Source organism: Schistocerca cancellata, chromosome 4 (genome assembly GCF_023864275.1).
Source record: "Schistocerca cancellata isolate TAMUIC-IGC-003103 chromosome 4, iqSchCanc2.1, whole genome shotgun sequence".
Classification (NCBI taxonomy): domain Eukaryota; kingdom Metazoa; phylum Arthropoda; class Insecta; order Orthoptera; family Acrididae; genus Schistocerca; species Schistocerca cancellata.
Window position 1 is genome coordinate 320,011,588 of NC_064629.1, and position 15,983 is coordinate 320,027,570.

At 42.1% G+C, this 15,983-nt stretch overlaps 1 protein-coding gene across 2 annotated transcripts in view; it reads right to left on the reverse strand.

Annotated features, from left to right (window-relative positions):
* The window catches only part of LOC126183550 (sarcosine dehydrogenase, mitochondrial), a 270,038-nt gene that overhangs the window by 182,652 nt on the left and 71,403 nt on the right, over nt 1–15,983 (reverse strand). The window lies entirely within an intron of this gene.

Below are 15,983 nucleotides of genomic sequence, written 5' to 3' on the forward strand. Positions count from 1 at the left end.
GTACCATATTTTCTAAATAATTTGTTTATTAGCAAGTCAAAATTTAATGAGATGTTACAAGGTAAAGAATTTTTTCAGGAGTTTATAAGAGATCACTTTGTACTGTAAGTTAAAAAAGAAAAGAGGAACCATTTTAAAAATACTTTATGTGTTTAATGAAGACTTTTTCCAACATTAAGAAACACAAATTGATTTGCAACTTGAGATTATACTGTAATCTCAAAATTTTCCCTATTAACTATTTATAAATGCACAAAGAGATGAGCACATGTGAAGTCTTAATTATTGATATCATATTTTAGAACTATATTAAAATTATTTGTGTTGCATTGATGAATTGAGTGAGTGATAAGTTTATTTTTTTTCTTTGACAATTCACATTCTATAGATTCCATCTGCTTACTGCATAAATAATTGTAAGTAAACATCTATGCATTTTACAGAGCGCATACAATTCCTTCTCAACATGAATATAAAGACGTATAGCAAAGCTGTACACAAAAGTCTGCCTCCATAGTTGAGTGGTCCAGGTAGATAGCTGCCATGTGGAGGACTAGATTCGATTACTGGTACTGCCAAAGATTATTTCTTGGTGGCAGGACTAGTAGGGGGTGCACTCAGCTTGGTGATGCCAACTGAGGACCTACCTGGCTGAGTAGTAGGGGCTCCATGGTCTGAAAATTCTGCAAAACAGCCAGGAGACCAGTGAGCATAGCACATGCCCTTTCATCATATATCTGAATGACACCACAATGCAGAGGATGACATGGCAGCCACTAGATATCCCTTGCCTCATTTCAGACCCAACAGTTTCCATTTTTACTTCTATATTCACATCTATACGCTGCAAGCCACATTACAGTGTGTGCCAGAGAACACTTTGTATACTACCGCCACTTCCCTCGTTTCCTATATTAGTGGTGAATAGTTAGTGGGAAGAACGATTACAGGTAAGCCTTTGTGTGTGTGATCAAATCTCTCTAGTTTTATCTTCATGGTCTTTTCGCGAAATATTGATAGGAGGATGCAATATGGACACTGACTGACACATCTAAGAATGTATGCTCTCGTAACTTTACCAGTAGGCCAGATAGTGGTGCAGAACACCTCTCTTGCAGCGTTTGGCATTGGAGTTGTCTGAGCTTAGCAAATGAACCTGTAACAAAACACACTGCTCTTCTTTGAATCTTCTCTATTTTCTCTATCAATCCTGTCTGGTATGAATCCCATACTGATGCGCAGTATTCAAGTATTGGCGGAACGCATGTTTTGTAAGCTACTTCTTTTGCTGGTGGACTACATCTCCTGAGGACGCTTCCCATGAATCTCAGTCTGGCAACAGCCTTACCGGTGATTAATTTTATGTGGTCGATCCATTTCAAACCATTCTGTACACATACGCCTAAACATTTTATGGAAGTTATTGCTTCCTGTGACTGTCCTACAATCGTGTAACCAAAGATTAAAGGGTTTTTCTGTCTGTGTATTCGCGATGAGTTACATTTGTTTATGTTAAGGGTCACTTGCTCCTCCTTGCACCAAATGTCGATCCTCTGCAAGTCTTCCTCGATTTGGCTACAGTTTTCTAGTGTTGTGACTTCTCTGTAAACGACAGCATCATCCACGTACAGCCCCACTGAACTTCTGACGTTAGCTGCTAGGTTATTCATATATCCCTGAAAAGTAATGGTTCTATAACACTCCCTTGAGGCACGTCCAAAGTTGCTTTTACATCTGAAGACTTCTCTATGTTGAGAATGTCATGTTGTGTTCTGTTTGCTAGACACTATTCAATCTACATAGTTGGTCTGATATTCTGTACGCTCATATTTTGTACATTAGATCACAGTACGAAACTGTAGGTCTAACAAATGCCTTCTGAAAGTCAAGGAACAGGGCATCTGTCTGGGCACTTGTGTCTACTGCTTTCTGGGGCTCATGGACGAAAAGAGTGAGCTACATTTCACAGGGTTACTATTTTCGGAACACATGCTGATTCCTACAAAGGAGATTTTCGGTCTCCACAAATGTCATAAAACGCGAGTATAAAACATGTTCTAGAATTCTATGAAAGACCAAAATCAGAGCTATAGGTCTGTAGTTTTGCGCATCTGTTCAACAATCCTTCCTGAAAACGGGAATAAGTTGTGCTTTTTTCCAACCATTTGGAATGCTTCTCTCTTCCAGAAACCTATCGCTGAAATACGGTTAAGTTTTCTCGCATACTCTGTGTAACATCAAACTGATATCCAGTCAGGTCCAATGGTCTTTTCTTCACTTATTTTGGTATTTGTTATTTTGACGTTCATGCGACGATCTAAAGAAGGAACAACAGTGCAATCTTCCTCTGTGAAACAATTTTGGAAAAAGATGATTAGTATTTCGGCCTTTTCTGTCTCATCTTCTTTTCCTGTGTCACCATGATCACAGAGTGTCAGAACAGGTCGCTTTGATCCAAATGCTGATTTAATACTTTGTTGCCTGTTGGTACTTCTAAGTACCATCTCTTTCGATTCTTGTTTATTCTGACCGCACACATAATACATGGTTATGATGAACTGGAAACATTTCACTGCCCTCTGAAGATCTTGTTCACCAGTCAAAATGTACGTTTGTACAATTTTTGGTGGCAGCTGAAGGTTTGCTTTGGAGAGACCGTATTTGTTTCGTTTACTGTCTTACAGTTGTTAACAAGTTTTGTGTTTACTAACATAGATATGACGAAGGTTAGATCTTATTTTTTTCCCTTGCAGCAGTTTTGTTATAGGCCTATCTCTTGTTTTCATTTACGAAATAAGGCGAAAACCTTGTTGTACTTTAGAGTAGGCCTAGGGTACAGTATTTTTGCTGAAAATAGGGCACCAAAGAGCTGTTTCTCAAATACCAGTTTCAAGTGACTGTATTGAGCTGATAATAATTGCAAATTGTGTTTTATATTATAAACTGCACAGTTTCGTTAACGTTACTCATCTGACACTTACTTTCACCACATTTTGAAGTTAGCAAAAGTACTTTCATTGCAGTTTCCAAATGATGGTGAATACTGAATTGAATTCTCTACATATTGACTTTCGAGTAAAATGGGACGAAGGTATTAAGTTACGTGGAAAAGTAATCTGTAGCATGCTATGCGCTTCTACGTCTATGAGGAGCGCGTAATGTTCTGTGTGTCAGTGCAGACTGCTTTGCTTCCATACATTGTCATTAGACATGCTCTCTTTATGATTGTGATGAGTAATTGGTATTTGAGAAAAAGCTTTTCGGTCACCTATTTTCAGCAAAAATACTGTACCTATCATGTACACAGAAACGAAATGTGAAGTTAAACTTGGCATTAGATATGACTAATAATTTCCCTGATGTTCAAAAATGGCTCTGAGCACTATGGGATTTCCCTGATGTCTCACAACAAATAAGTCAGTCTGGAACCAATATTTCTTCCTGGTGAGACTGAAAATCTCAAAAGTGTGTTTGAAGATCAGATTCAATTATCCCTATCGGTAACCATAAATGACTAGGACAACATCAGACGCACTGATGCAGTTCTTCAATGATCCCAGTACGTCTAATTGCTTGACAATTTGGAAGGTATCTGTCAAACTATGATTTTGGCGTTAGATATTTCAGTTTTTAATTTTAACTACAGGATCATTTTAAGGTAATTCCCTTATTTACGTCAAGTTTAACGTGGACTCCATGTCACGCTGCTCCTCAGCATCAATTTTCGCACTAAAAATATTCGTGCCCTCATTAGCTTCGAATACGGGATCTCTATTACCGTACAACCGCATTTAAATACTTTTTTTTTAATGTCATTTTGTTCGCTTTTTTTCATTGCATCTGGTCAAGGCGGACGTCGTAAGACATCCTTTTAAGTTCGTTGTTGATCGATTAACTCAGCTAACCCTCTGACCGAACATGCTGAGCGACCGTGCCGGCACTAAGCCACAGTGACGCAGCTTCAAAAACACGCAATTTTACTGTTTACAAATCGTGTCTTTTCTCCAGAGGTTGGCAGGTTCACACTTCCAAAGAAAGTAGACATCAATAGTTTCCGGAAATGCAGTAATTACACCAAATGAAGATATATTGAGCTGCTCCTTTAATTCCTCTGCAAAAATGGCTACCGCATGTCGGTGTCTCGAACGACCACAAAAGTCGATACTCGGCCTCTATCGTCTTCGATACAACGTGTACACATCATAATAACGTCACGCGTGACTTATCAGCGTGCAACCATGCTCACCCAATCTATGACGCTGTCTCCAACGGGTGACAAACCAACGACCCCTGCCTAAGTGCCCGACCCTAGCTGCGTCATATTGCCGCGCCTCTATACAGCTTCACGCTGCCGTCCGCAGCCATGCAGCGGAAGGAGGCTAGTCGCTACCGCCCACAAAGGACGTCTGCGTCGGCGCATCTGAAAATTAACCTCCTGCCATATTCAGTCTGTTTGTTTCAGATACACTGAACTATATCTGATCGAGGTTGTCAATAAAATGTTCTTTCAGCTGACTGGCTACCTTCATCCACCCACCCCCAGCAGAGATCCGCTGGTCTTCACCTTCTAGCAGCACATGGTTACACTTGCACACGACACATATAGTACCTAAAGACAGTTTTGCAAATAAGAAGATGTACAAATACTTTGGTAATTTTTGTCGGCTTTAAAAAGGATTATGATTCGATAGAAAGATAGGCATTATTCCATACTTAAGAGAAATTCAAAATCAACGGCAAAACAAAGGAAATTATTCCAAGGACTTTAACAGGTACAACTTCCAGAGTTAAATTCGTGGAAGAAACTTCAGAAGCACTTCATATTCACATAGATGTTCACCAAGGAGATGGACTTTCTCCCTCATACTGAACATAACTTTGCATAAAACTGTGAAGACGTGGGAAAACGAAATAAAAGGAATCCAATTCAGGGTTTAAAAGGAGCTGTCACATACGATCTCGCTATTCTGACGAACAATAGAGAAGCCTATTGTGCCCTGCAGAAGCCTTACGAAATCTCACAGAAGATTGATATACAAATCTCCTACGAGAAAACTCGATACATGAAATGGAGGGCTGTAAATAATCTCCACATTATAACTCGATACAGGAAGTGTCCCAAGTTAAACACTTTAAATGTCTTGGAGAGATCATCCAGTCACCATAATTGGATACAATAACCAATGAAGAAAAAATCTCAGCATTACAAAAGGCGTTTAAGCTCACGTGGACTCACTACAATAAACAAATGTATCTCTGTCCATCTAAAACTAAAGCATTACAGCAAAGCAGTTGTACCAGAAGTAGCTTACTTTACGCTGCAGACACTGTTGTGATTCATGGTCAAACAAAAATAAGATAGATTAAAAATCAAAAAAGAAAAATTCTTAGAATAATATTCGAAGTAGTTTATCGTGAAGAAGGTTTGCCGGCCGATGTGGCCGAGCGGTTCTAGGCGCTTCAGTCCGGAACCGCGCTGCTGCTACGGTCGCAGGTTCGAATCCTGCATCGGGCATGGATGTGTGTGATGTCCCTAAGTTAGTTAGGTTTAAGTAGTTCTAAGTCTAGGGGACTGATGACCTCAGATGTTAAGTCCCATAAGGCTTAGAACCATTTGAACCATTTTGAAGAAAGTTTTATACTGAGGTCATCGAGAGAGATTTACAAACACTCAGCAAGAATAATGGAGACCTTTGGAAAGGGAAGGCTGAAATTTTATGGACATATGCACAGGATGAACAAGAACAGGTTTACAAGGGAAATCTTCGAGGCTCACTTGTCTCCAATGTTGTTTTGAGTACACAGTAGAAGTTTAGTTAGGAAGCCCTTACGGTTCTTCAATACAGTCGTGATCCATCCCCATGCGATTTCTGTCTTTTTAGAACCATGAACCAAAATATCCGTGGCTGTCGATTTACTTCCGACGAAGAGGTGCACGCCTGGGTACAATCAAGTTTCTGTGGGCAACCGTCAACATTGTTCCATAAGGGAATGACTTGTCTTGTCTCACAGTGGGATTAATTTATTACCAGTCATGGCGACTACTTTTGCTTTTGAAGCAATAAACAGTTTACTAACTTTTTTCCAGGTGTCTCGTTTTCATTTGACTGCCCCATGTAGAGGGTGGTCCATTGATAGTGACCGGGCCAAATATCTCACGAAATAAGTGTCAAACGAGAAAACTACAAAGAACGAAACTCGTGTAGCTTGAAGGGGGAAACCAGATGGCGCTCTGGTTGGCCCGCTAGATGGCGCTGCCATAGGTCAAACGGATATCAATTGCGTTTCTTTAAATAGGAATCCCCATTTTTATTACATATTCGTGTAGTACGTAAAGAAATATGAATGTTTTAGTTGGACCACTTTTTTCGCTTTGTGATAGATGGCGCTGTAATAGTCACAAACGTATAAGTACGTGGTATCACGTAACATTCCGCCAGTGCAGACGGAATTTGCTTCGCGATACATTACCCGTGTTAAAATGAACCGTTTACCAACTGCGGAAAAGGTCGATATCGTGTTGATGTATGGCTATTGTGATCAAAATGCCCAACGGGCGTGTGCTATGTATGCTGCTCGGTATCCTGGACGACATCATCCAAGTTACGGATAGTTACGTTATTTAAGGAAACAGGAAGTGTTCAGTCACATGTGAAACGTCAACCACGACCTGCAACAAATGATGCCCAAGTAGGTGTTTTAGCTGCTGTCGCGGCTAATCCGCACATCAGTAGCAGACAAATTGCGCGACAATTGGGAATCTCAAAAACGTCGGGGTTGAGAATTCTACATCAACATCGATTGCACCCGTACCATATTCCTACACCAGGAATTGCATGGCGACGACTTTGAACGTCGTGTACAGTTCTGCCACTGTGCACAAGAGAAATTACAGGACGATGACAGATTTTTTGCACGCGTTCTATTTACCGACGAAGCGTCATTCACCAACAGCGGTAACGTAAACCGGCATAATATGCACTATTGGGCAACGGAAAATCCACGATGGCTGCGACAAGTGGAACATCAGCGACCTTGGCGGGTTACTGTATGGTGCGGCATTATGGGAGGAAGGATAATTGGCCCCCATTTTATCGATGGCAATCTAAATGGTGCAATGTATGCTGATTTCGTATGTAATGTTCTACCGATGTTACTACTAGATGTTTCACTGCATGACAGACTGGAGATGTATTTCCAACATGATGGATGTCCGGCACATAGCTCGCGTGCGGGTGAAGCGGTATTGAATAGCATATTTCATGAGAGGTGCATTGGTCGTCGAAGCACCATACCATGGTCCGCACGTTCACCGGATCTGACGTCCCCAGATTTCTTTCTGTGGTGAAAGTTGAAGGATATTTGCTATCGTGATCCACCGACAACGCCTGACAACATGCGTCAGCGCATTGTCAGTGCATGTACGAACATTACGAAAGGCGAACTACACGCTGTTGGGAGGAATGTCGTTACACGTATTGCCAAGTGCATTGAGGCTGACGGACATCATTTTGAGCATTTATTGCATTAATGTGGTATTTAAAGGTAATCACGTTGTAACAGTATGCGTTGTCAGAAATGATAAGTTTACAAAGGTAAATGTATCACATTGGAACAACCGAAATAAAATGTTCAAACGTACCTACGCTCTGTACTTTAATTTAAAAAACCTACCTGTTACCAACTGTTCGTCTAAAATTGTGAGCCATATATTTGTGACTATTATAGCGTCATCTATCACAAAGCGAAAAAGTGGTCCAACTAAAACATTCATATTTCTTTATGTACTACACGAATATGTAATAAAAAGTGGCGGTTCCTATTTTAAAAAACGCCGTTGATATCCGTGTGACCTATGGCAGCGCCATCTAGCGGGCTAACCATAGCGCCATCTGGTTTCCCCCTTCAAGCTAGACAAGTTTCGTTCTTTGTAGTTTTGTCGTTTGACGCTTATTTCGTGAGATATTTGGCCCGGTCACGATCAATGGACCACCCTGCATATACGTAGGTTGGAACTTAAATAGTGGCAACACTGCTGTGGAGACACTATGCAATGGAATCTACTATTGTCGCTGATAGCACACGTTGTTTACATACCTACCTTACCTCCGAGCAAATGGACTTGCCCATCCCACGTCAACGGCGTGCGCACAATCGAGGGAAACACAGTCACTTGTGGGCGAGCGGTCTAACGTAACGTAACTGTGATGGTGTTATCCTAACGCACTACGTTCCTCCACGGTAGACCGTCAATGCACAGTATTACTGTTCGTTTTTGGAGCATCACCTGCGACCAGCTTTGCGAAAGAAGCGGCGACACTTTCTGCGCAACCTACCCAGCATTTTACACGACAATGAGCGGGAGTATACAGCGCAAGCTGTGCCTACTCTGTTCGGTCGGTGGCACTGTGAAGTACTGTACCATCCACTATACTCCCCGGACTTATGTCCTTGTGACTTTGATTTGATTTCGAAGATGAAGGAACCACTTCGTGGCATTCGCTTCAGTACTGTTCCAGAGATTCGACAGGCAGTAGACCGCTCCATTCGCACTGTCAACAGAACAGGATCTGCTAACGGTATTCTAGGCCTTCCACATTGCTGGCAACGGGTTTTACACAACGCTGGTGACTACTTTGAAGGACAGTAACAGGTGCAAACATGTAACTCTTTTGTATTGGTTGTGTATAAATACACTCCTGGAAATTGAAATAAGAACACCGTGAATTCATTGTCCCAGGAAGGGGAAACTTTATTGACACATTCCTGGGGTCAGATACATCACATGATCACATTGACAGAACCACAGGCACATAGACACAGGCAACAGAGCGTGCACAATGTCGGCACTAGTACAGTGTATATCCACCTTTCGCAGCAATGCAGGCTGCTATTCTCCCATGGAGACGATCGTAGAGATGCTGGATGTAGTCCTGTGGAACGGCTTGCCATGCCATTTCCACCTGGCGCCTCAGTTGGACCAGCGTTCGTGCTGGACGTGCAGACCGCGTGAGACGACGCTTCATCCAGTCCCAAACATGCTCAATGGGGGACAGATCCGGAGATCTTGCTGGCCAGGGTAGTTGACTTACACCTTCTAGAGCACGTTGGGTGGCACGGGATACATGCGGACGTGCATTGTCCTGTTGGAACAGCAAGTTACCTTGCCGGTCTAGGAATGGTAGAACGATGGGTTCGATGACGGTTTGGATGTACCGTGCACTATTCAGTGTCCCCTCGACGATCACCAGTGGTGTACGGCCAGTGTAGGAGATCGCTCCCCACACCATGATGCCGGGTGTTGGCCCTGTGTGCCTCGGTCGTATGCAGTCCTGATTGTGGCGCTCACCTGCACGGCGCCAAACACGCATACGACCATCATTGGCACCAAGGCAGAAGCGACTCTCATCGCTGAAGACGACACGTCTCCATTCGTCCCTCCATTCACGCCTGTCGCGACACCACTGGAGGCGGGCTGCACGATGTTGGGGCGTGAGCGGAAGACGGCCTAACGGTGTGCGGGACCGTAGCCCAGCTTCATGGAGACGGTTGCGAATGGTCCTCGCCGATACCCCAGGAGCAACAGTGTCCCTAATTTGCTGGGAAGTGGCGGTGCGGTCCCCTACGGCACTGTGTAGGATCCTACGGTCTTGGCGTGCATCCGTGCGTCGCTGCGGTCCGGTCCCAGGTCGACGGGCACGTGCACCTTCCGCCGACCACTGGCGACAACATCGATGTACTGTGGAGACCTCACGCCCCACGTGTTGAGCAATTCGGCGGTACGTCCACCCGGCCTCCCGCATGCCCACTATACGCCCTCGCTCAAAGTCCGTCAACTGCACATACGGTTCACGTCCACGCTGTCGCGGCATGCTACCAGTGTTAAAGACTGCGATGGAGCTCCGTATGCCACGGCAAACTGGCTGACACTGACGGCGGCGGTGCACAAATGCTGCGCAGCTAGCGCCATTCGACGGCCAACACCGCGGTTCCTGGTGTGTCCGCTGTGCCGTGCGTGTGATCATTGCTTGTACAGCCCTCTCGCAGTGTCCGGAGCAAGTATGGTGGGTCTGACACACCGGTGTCAATGTGTTCTTTTTTCCATTTCCAGGAGTGTATGTCTAGCAAACAAGCACTGCACAACCATAACTGGTCCTTTCAAGTTCATGAAGGCCACCTTGCCGATGATGTACACAATCAACGAATATGTCGACATGCTTCTGGTGCTGGTGGATCCGATAACCAAACTGCTGCTGCTGCTGCTCCTGCTGCTCGTGTGTAAGCTGCACGGCACCCACAAAGGCGCCATCCCGATAAGAATGTTTTCCGTCACCTGGAGCAACACCTACGGGAAACCGATAATCTGTGTGCTCAAGCAATGGACGGAGGTGATCCAGGACCAGGAAGTACTCCACAAACAGAGGAAGTCAATCTTGAAACCCTTCACCAATTACCTCGCCAATGTACCCGTAATATTCCAAGCAGTTCTATGTATCTCAAAGATTGGTTGTTGAATAAAGAACTGCATCCATATTTTTACACATTAAGTCAACCTCATTGGATACAGACGATTTTATTGTATCCATTATGATTGTCCATTGGATTTGTCTATGTCATGGACGAAACAAAGTGGTCCTTTATGTCTGTAAGAAGTTTATATTATGTCTTAATGTTTAAATAAAGGTACAGTAACAGAAAGAAATACATAAGATATCATATTGTGGAGGTGTAAACTGGTTACAATTTGATGATTTAACTGGAAAAATAAATTTTTGCCATGAACACGACTCGCCTTATTGAGCTAATGGGCACCGAGTTCATGCTGCCTGTACTTGGCCACGATGTATACGGTTACAGCATTCTCAGAGCCTCGTGTTTCATATCTGTTGGCAGGACTAGGTTTTGCTAGATACACTTTGTCTTGAATTGTGATGAGGAATTGCATGCTGGCTGCCAAGTGCGGCATTTTTTCTTCACCTTGTGCTGAAGTTCATGCTGTTACTCTTTTTTTATATTACGAGTTGCCCTGTTATTCGTTGAGCCGTTACAGACTGCCATAAGTGCCTTTTCAGCTTTCACTCTTAACATTTCTGGCGTCCTGTCTAAAGTTATTATATTGCTGTCATCAGCAAATGACACTTTTTCACTTGTGCAACTCACGATGGGAAGTCATTAATGTAAATAAGAAACAGTACCGTACTGGGCCTAATACACTCTCTTGAGGAAGTGCAATGTTCACATATTCTGGATCTGAAAGTTGTATCACTACATATTTGGAGCCACATGAAACTTGGGAGACCTTTAGCAATTGCATGCTGTTTGCTAGGTAAGACCTAAACCTTAATTTACAACCATCAATATTCCCAGCGGATCAAGTTTACTTACAAGCATTTCTTGATAAATGTACCGAATGCGTTACTGTCACATAGGAAAATACCTGTTACATGTTTTTACTATTCCTAGCGTTAGGGTTATGGACAAACCCGTTTTTAGCATAAGCTTTAACTAATACACTTGATTCTATGGAAAATGTGGATACAAGGAATTGTGAGGACGTGAAATATTCTCTTACTAAGAGCTATGGTCCTTACTGTTTATTTGGGAAGCTTGAATGGTAAAAATATTTTAAGGATTTGTTCCTAAAACAAGAATACTATAGCTTATGAATGAATGAAAATGCGAGAAATAGGATTTTCCGAGGCAGGTACTACTGGATATGGTGGGCACAAATCTAAGAGCATTACAGGCTGAAGAAATTCTTTTTGCTATTGTGTCAGTGTGCTCATGACACTTCAGCTGGTAATCAATAATTATAACCAGAAATTGTGTTTTTTATACCATATTTTTAATGTCATATTCAAAATTATTTATCCAAAAATTTATGTACAGGATATAACTTTCAGTACTAAAAGTGCTTTACAGGGTGCCCAAAAGTATGTGAACACGTTGATTTTTTTACAGTACATTCAAAAGTATTTATCGAAAAAATTACATAAAGTGTGTAATTTGTAGTATTTTAAAGTGTGAAAGAAACATCCGAACACGCCATTTTTTGTGTTTTGTTAAAAAGAATTCACCCAGAAAATTACGTGAATGGTGTGACTTGCTATGGTAAAAAGTAACCGAATGCTTTGATCTTCTTTCTGCGTATTCAAAAGCATTTATCTAAAAAATTTCATGAAAGATGCAACTTGCATTATTTCAAAGTAGCTACATGGTCCTCAAAAGTATCTGAATTTCTCTTGCATCATCATTATCCGAAAAATTACATTAAGGGTGTAAATTGCAAATTTAAAAGTACATTACAGATTGCTCAAGAGTATCCGAACACTCTGAATTTTTTTGCCATATTCAACCAGAAAATTATGTAAAAGCTATAAATTGCAGTATTTAAAAGTACTTTATAGAATACTCAAAAGCATACGAACGTTCTGAATTTCTTTGCACAACATTTGGTCCATGCTCAAAATATTTACCCAAAAAATTATGTACGGCAGCACATGTGTACATGTGAAAGTTCGATATATTTACCATAGGTGGTGTAAAATACAGTGAAGCCTCAAGATAATTATTTACCACATATAAATTGTTGTGTGATGATTATCAAGTGTCACAAGACAGGCAGGCAACAGAAAGACCAAACTCACTGAGTTTTATGCTTGTTCGGACAAGTCTTGTCTTGCTCACATCTATGGCACTTGACTCTCTTACCTCAGCGTAGTATGATATGTATGTCGCATTGAAAAACAGACATGGGTAGTACTGCTGATCTGATTTACACCTCAAAGTGCACTTTTCGACTGTAGTTATCGAAGCAAACAATTTACACCATTTATGTAATTGCTTGGTTGAATATGGGGCAAAAAATCAGAAATTTTGGATAACTTTGAGTACTCTTTAAAATACTTTTATATGTTGTATGTACACCATTAGTGTAATTTTTTGGATAAATGATTCTGAATACGTCGAAAAAAATCATAAAGTTTGGATACTTTTGAGCACAAAAAATACTGTTAAGTTACACGCATTGCGTACTTTTTTGGATAAATACTTCTGTACACGGCATAAAAAATCCAGAGCATTTGTATAGTTTTGAGCACAGTCAAAAATATCACAAGTTACAGCCTGCTGACAGCATCTGACGCATAGTGAGTGGAAAGCCATTGAATGTCAACTTTCATCAACAACTCGAAAATGAAGGATTTTTTGACATATGTGTGGTATCATCGAAAGATAACGGTGCCACACCAAAGTGGCAACACAAATCGATACCACAGACATTAGCGACGTTTCACTGCTATCCACGACGACGAAAGAGAGGCGCTCCTGAAGAGACGCCCCCTCTCTCAGCAACGCAGCGCCATCGTAGGGAGGTCGATATAATGCCCAGCATAGACTCGCTCTGCCCCAGTTTGTGACCTCCGATTAAGCAGTTAACATCATATCTTTAGGACACCAGTGCTATTCAAGTCTGATGGAACTGTCCTTTTGAAAATGTTGAATTTGTACTTAAAGAGAAGAGTTTATAATTTTGTGCATCAAGCGATGCTTTACTATTCGAAGACAGATGCAAATATTTGAAACACTCCTGTGGCAATGGGTTGTATAAAGTTAAGTAAATCTTTTATGAGCAGACGAAATTAAAATCGTCCAGGCATAACTGCAGTCTCCCTGACTGCACTGGGAGATGGCTCATGGAACTACAACAGATTAAATTCAAGCGCCGGCACGTCGGCTTGAAACGATACAGCAGAGAAGGCTGTGAGACGACGTCAGCCAATAGTTACAACTTATCTTGTACAGAATCAGTCACAGATCCACGGTTCACTTCTGTGTGTTGGTTGGTTGATTCGGTGATTCGGAGGGGGGGGGGGGGGGACCAAACAACGAAGTCACCGGTCCCATTGGATTAGGGAAGGAAGTTGGCCATGCCCTTTCAAAGGAACCACCCCGGAATTTTGCCTGAAGTGATTTAGAGAAATCACGGAAAACCGAAATCAGGTTGACAGGACGCAGGTTTGAGCAGTCGTGCCGTCGTCCACCCGAATAAGAGTCCACTGCGCTATCTCGCTGGGTAGTCCTGTGTGAGTGTGGAGGGGGGGGGGGGGGGGGGGGAAGGCAGAGGGATTACAACTTGTTACTGTTGCCCTATTTACCCCGCCCCTCCCCAGCATAAACGTAACTTGCTGCCTTCCATCACCCCCGTTTTTAATGTGACTGAGATGCCTATGACTTTAATAATATTACAATAAAATATATAAAACTCATAATTATAATAATAATTTAAATCTACGTCAGTGCATAGACTTCCATGGAATGGAAATTCTAAGAAATATAACATTTGACAAATCCTTTCGAGAATCTTAACTTTTTGCGCAACTTTATTCTCCGAAAGTTACCGGGAAAATTTTGAAATTAATACATAAAAATATGGGAACGATTACAGTAAAATATTTTTAGTGAGGGAGGGGGTGTCATGACCCCCAGGACGGATAGCTGTTTCAGGTATTGACGTACCAGAGAAAATATGGTTAAGATTATATTTCGCTTTCCATAAATATTAAAAATAAAGTACACTTTTTTGAAGTTCTTACTTATTTTGCTTTTTGATGCAGGTGGGGAGCCGGTGTGATGACGTAGAACTTTCTTGTGGGTGGAGGAAAGGTTGTTAAGTTGAAAACGGGAAGAGGACAGACGTGAAGAAGGGGGAAGGAGGTGATATTGGGCATCAGTCAAGGTACCGTTCGCGCCATCATGACAGAGCACCCGAAGTTTTGGTAAACTCGTACGCAGTGGGTTCCACCCAGCCTGACGGGGAAGTGGCAGTTGAACAGAATGTCGACATCACTGCAGTACCTGGAATGGTATCACGATGAAGAATTTCGTTTCCTGTCCCATACCGTCGCGGGAGATAAAACATGTTGTTGTTGTTGTCTTCAGTCCTGAGACTGGTTTGATGCAGCTCTCCATGCTACTCTATCCTGTGCAAGCTTCTTCATCTCCCAGTACCTGCTGCAACCTACATCCTTCTGAACCTGCTTAGTGTATTCATCTCTTGGTCTCCCCCTACGATTTTTACCCTCCACGCTGCCCTCCAATACTAAATTGGTGATCCCTTGATGAACATGTCCTACCAACCGATCCCTTCTTCTGGTCAAGTTGTGCCACAAACTTCTCTTCTCCCCAATCCTATTCAAGACTTCCTCATTAGTTATGTGATCTACCCATCTGATCTTCAGCATTCTTCTGTAGCACCACATTTCGAAAGCTTCTATTCTCTTCTTGTCCAAACTATTTACCGTCCATGTTTCACTTCCATACATGGCTACACTCCATACAAATACTTTCAGAAATGACTTCCTGACACTTAAATCTATACTCGATGTTAACAAATTTCTCTTCTTCAGAAACGCTTTCCTTGCCATTGCCAGTCTACATTTTATATCCTCTCTACTTCGACCATCATCAGTTATTTTGCTCCCCAAATAGCAAAACTCCTTTACTACTTTAAGTGTCTCATTTCCTAATCTAATACCCTCAGCATCACCCGACTTAATTCGACTACATTCCATTATCCTCGTTTTGCTTTTGTTGATGTTCATCTTATATCCTCCCTTCAAGACACCATCCATTCCGTTCAACTGCTCTTCCAAGTCCTTTGCTGTCTCTGACAGAATTACAATGTCATCGGCGAACCTCAAAGTTTTTATTTCTTCTCCATGGATTTTAATACCTACTCCAAATTTTTCTTTTGTTTCCTTTACTGCTTGCTCAATATACAGATTGAATAACATTGGGGAGAGGCTACAACCCTGTCTCACTCCCTTCCCAACCGCTGCTTCCCTCTCATGCCCCTCGACTCTTATAACTGCCATCTGGTTTCTGTACAAATTGTAGATAGCCTTTCGCTCCCTGTATTTTACCCCTGCCACCTTTAGAATTTGAAAGAGAGTATTCCAGTCAACATTGTCAAAAGCTTTCTC